The following is a 4,751-nucleotide window of genomic DNA, read 5'->3' as shown; positions in this document are numbered from 1 at the left end:
TGATCATGTTAGGCAACTCACAAGATCTATACATGAAGCACAACAAGGAGAGGACAGCCATCTAGCTACTGCTATGGACCCATGGTCCCGTGGAGGACTACTCATGCATCACCTCGGATGAAGACATGGCGATGTAGAGGCCTCCGGCGGTGATTTCCCTCTCTGGCAGGGTGCCGGGATGGACTACAGAACCTTCCCGAACTAGGGTTTCGGTTGACGGCGGCGTCAGAAATTTTCGTGGATGGAGGCTCTCGTCTCTAGGGTTTACCCGATACGAGGAATAAATAGGCGAAAGGGCGGAGCAAACGAGGCGACGAGGCCCCAGTACATGGGCCAGGCGCGACCAAGGGTGGGGCCGCGCCTGCCCTATGTACTGCCACATGGCAGCTCTACTGCGCGTGTCCTTCTGGATCCGTCTTCGTCCCGGAAAAATTAGACTCTGGGCTTTTGTTTCGTCCAATTTTGAGAAACTTTCATGTACAACTTTTCTGAAACACAAAACAGCAGAAAACAAGAACTGGCATTGCGGCACTGCGTTAATACGTTAGTCCCAGAAAATGCTAAAAAGTGTGGAAAAGTGCACATAAAACATATAAGAATTGTAACAAATCAAACATGGAGCATCAGAAATTATAGATAGGTTTGGGACGTATCATGGGCCTCCAAATCTTCAGGTCCATGCATCTTCAACTCTAAAAACACAAACAGGGGTATACTCGTGGTATGCCCCTTGGGCATACTAATGTCAATTCCAATATCATATATCAATATCATAGAATAAAGATCCACCACATAAGTATTTCATATATGACTATAATCATGTTGGGTAGCTCATATGGTACTAAGATATATGAATAACAAGAGAGAAATAGATCAAAATACTCCCACAAACCCATAGTCCAGAGGTGGACTACTCCCTCTTCATCATGGTGGTGATGTGGAAGATGTTGGAGAAGATTGAGATCCCTCCGGCGGTGACTCCAGCGGAGTTTCCTCCTCCAAACTTTCCTATTGCAACCTCTATTTTCATGTTTCGGTGTTTCTGCGACGCTCTCGTCAATGAACCCCTAGGGGGTCCTATATATAGGTTTTTTAGGACAAACGGAGTCTGTGGGCGAAAGAATCAGACGAAACGGACGGTCGACGACAAAAAGAGGCAGGGTGGCGCGCCCACCCTTAATTGACGTGCCACCTATGCTCTTTTGGGTCTCGTGCCCTCCCTCGTGAGGTCCAATTTCTCCAGATACTTCTTGTGGTGAAATATTGATATCCCCGAAATTCTAGTTCACTTTGACTCCTCATAGGTCCCTGAAACTGAAAAATACACAAAATAAGGTTTTCCTGTTCTGTAGAGTTATAACCCAAGTAAAGGGGATCATTGGTAAACCCCGATAATAAATATAAAACATGGATATACCATCATATATATTGAAAATATGTGGGATTATGTGTCAGTAAAGTACAAAGTTCATGTACGCATTTTTCATGCATCATATGCTAGCTAAGACGGTAGGCTCAAGATGATCCCAACTATAACTTAATGAATCCACACAATGACGGAGTGCAAAACTAGGATATTACAGAGATAACAGAGATGTCCGAGACCCCTACATACGAACATCGATAAGTGCAATACAAAAAATAAGTAAGAAACTAGACTCAAGGTTCCCCTACACCGCGGCAAACAACAAGGACCAAAGCAAAGCAACGAACAGTTAGCCTTCCTCCAGACCATCCCTCACGGCAGCATGGAGCATGTGAATCCTAGTAATCGTCAGCTCCAGTGCCTCCCAATCTTGTCGCTTAGCCAGTGGCATCCACACCTACAGTTACATAGACATTTTGTATAGACCATCAGCTAGTTGCGATGAGAGGATCCCCTCACTTGTGAATTTGTTCCAAATGTTCCACAACACCCACAAGATGGCCACATATCAAATCCAAAATACTCGCTTAGTTTGTCCCACACATCGGTTCAACAATCTATAGTCATCATCAAAGCACAAAGGGTTCCAAGAGCATCCCAATAGTTCTATAACTGCGCTCCACATAAACACCGCCAAAGGGAAGGAGAAAAAGACGTGGTTGGTATCCTCCCACTCATAATATAGGGCACATATTCCCGTGGAGGGGGTTTGCCTTAGGTGGATGTTGTCATTGACAGAAGTCTCTTCCTGACCAACAAGAACACCCGGATTTTTAGGGGTATATCAATCCTCCAGATTTCGCTGTAAGGTTTTCGAGGTGTTCAATGATAAAGCTTCCCATAAAGTGAACACACCGTAAACCTACCTGAAGGTTCCAGTGCCCATGAGATGTGATCCGATGAGTTGGACAGTCAAACATTGTCGATCTCCCGCAGCATATTATGCCAAGCGATCCTATCCTCATGGCCCAGGGCCTAGCGAAAAGGGATGTGCCAAGAATCACCAGCCCACGCTTTCACGGTAAACTTCTCAGACTCCACCACCAGTGTGAAAATCACGGGGAAGTGGTCTTTCATGGGACCCGTCCCCTGCCACCAGTCACACCAGAACCTAGTGGAAGAACCATTGTGAACCTGGTGCTTTCCCCCCAAGCTAAACCCAATGGAATTTGCGTTTTGGGCCATTCCCTTTCCAATAGAATCTAGCCCGGTGTGTATCAAAGATCTTGTGCACCCCTTTTGCCTAGTAGGAAAACGCCCATTGCATGGAGCAGGAGATTGGATAGTCAAGCACTAAGATAGTCTAGCTGCCAAGGACATAAACTTTCCCATCCACTGGTCCGCACGCTTCGCCACTTTGGAACCCAGCGACCCCCAATCCCCTGCCATTAATGCACTATCACTGATAGGAAGGCCCATGTAGGTGAAAGTGAAGGATCCCAACTTGCAGTTAAGACTGTTGGCCATCCTATGTTGTTCCTATGGTGTGGTCCTCAAAACCATCGCCTCGCTTTTATGGAAATAAATACGGAGACCCGGTATGTGTTCAAAACATAGAAGCATGAAATTTAGATTGGCAATAGCTATATCCTCTGGTTAGGAAACATTGCATCATCTGCATATTGCACGTGCGACACACCACCTAGGATGAGAAGGGGGATTACCACAGAATTATGTCTAGTTGCCCTGGCCACATCCAACAACATCGTCAAGTCATCCAATGCAAAGTAAAAAAAGGATTAGGGAGGGAGGGTCGCCTTGGCACACCCCCTCCCATTTCTGATGAAATTCTCAGTTTCTCCGTTAATAGAAATTGGTAGTGTTGTGGGTATACTTCATGGGTGTACCATCGACAGTGCCTAGATCCGGCAAGCCCGGGTGACCCATAGATGGTGGTGAGGCATGTGGCCCATCGGGCGGCCCAGTTGCTGTTGATCCTGAAGGATGAAGTCCAGCCCAGGATAGGGAAGCCGGATCCCAACCGACCTTCGGAGGAAGCCGGATCCATGGAGGCCTATATGGAACCAGGATCCAGTACGACGTAGATAGGAAGGCGGATCCTTGACGTACACGGCAAGACATTGTACCGTAGTTAGGCAACCTGTAATCCGGCTAGGACTCTCCATGTAAACCCCTAGATCCGTGCGCCTTTATAAGCCGGATCCCGGCAGCCCTAGAGGCACAACCACAACTCATTGTAACAACGCGAAAGCGCCCAGATAATTCCAGACAAGCAGCAGTAGGCCCTGTCATCGTGCAGGTGTTCCGAAGCTGGGTAAATCGCGTACCACCGTCCCGTGTGCACTCCGCCCTATGGGCCCTACTTCTTCTCCCCCTCGTGAGGATCCCTCCTCCGAGGCACCGTCGAATAGGCAACGACAGTTGGCGCCCACCGTGGAGCCAGCGGCGTCTGGAGGCCGGAACCGGGAGGGTTCCGCCATGGGAAGCTACGACGACACAATCGCTGTGGGGCACGTACTCTACGCCGGAAACCTTCCGATCGTCCCTCCGGATGAGTGCTGGATTCCGGCTAAGACAAACCCCGTCAAGCTCTCCATCGTCCCAGTCGGCGGCATACACATCTTCATCGGGGAAACCATCGATTCCGATGGAAACCCACTGGTAAGTAACGCTGACGCGACCACCGCTGAGCAGGACGTAGTCGCGAAGATCCGATCTGAGATGCAGGAGCTTCCCAAGGAAGATTCCGCCTTGGATCTGGAAAAATCAAAACCCACCCAATCCGCCCCTGAGCAGGAAATAAAGGTGGAAGACCAATGCAGATCCGCCTGGGTCTCTCAGGTGTTACAGAAGCAAAGGTGTCACTTCGTACACTTCTTGGCCCATACCGCCGGAACCGCCCCCCAAGAAGCCGGAGCTGGTCCCGAGCAGGTTGAGGCACCGGAGAACAACGCTGCCCCGGATCAGCAGGAGGCTGTCGGAGAAAGCAGCGTTCCGGTTGAAGAGTCGCTCCTGGGCAACCTAAGCCCAATTTTTGGGGATACCCCCTCCATGGATACCGAAGAGTTCGATCGCAAGGTGAAGGAGTATGGATACGGTGATCAGCCTGAAGTTGAATCCGCCCAGCCTAAACAGGTTCTCGCAACATTGGCGGCGCTGGATCAACGGGAATCAGAGGATGAAAACACCCAATCTGACCCACAGCCATCCCACACAGGATCTCCGTTTTCGCGGGAATGACCGCGTAAGGAAGTCTTGTCCCCAGAAGAACTGGTTGAGCAAGCAGGCATGGATGCAATCGCACACTCGGATATTCTCAACAAACCCATTACTCCCGAAGACGCATTAAATGCGGAAGTGCTAG

This window comes from Lolium perenne, chromosome 3 (genome assembly GCF_019359855.2).
Source record: "Lolium perenne isolate Kyuss_39 chromosome 3, Kyuss_2.0, whole genome shotgun sequence".
Taxonomy (NCBI): domain Eukaryota; kingdom Viridiplantae; phylum Streptophyta; class Magnoliopsida; order Poales; family Poaceae; genus Lolium; species Lolium perenne.
Note: the sequence above shows the minus strand (reverse complement) of the source record.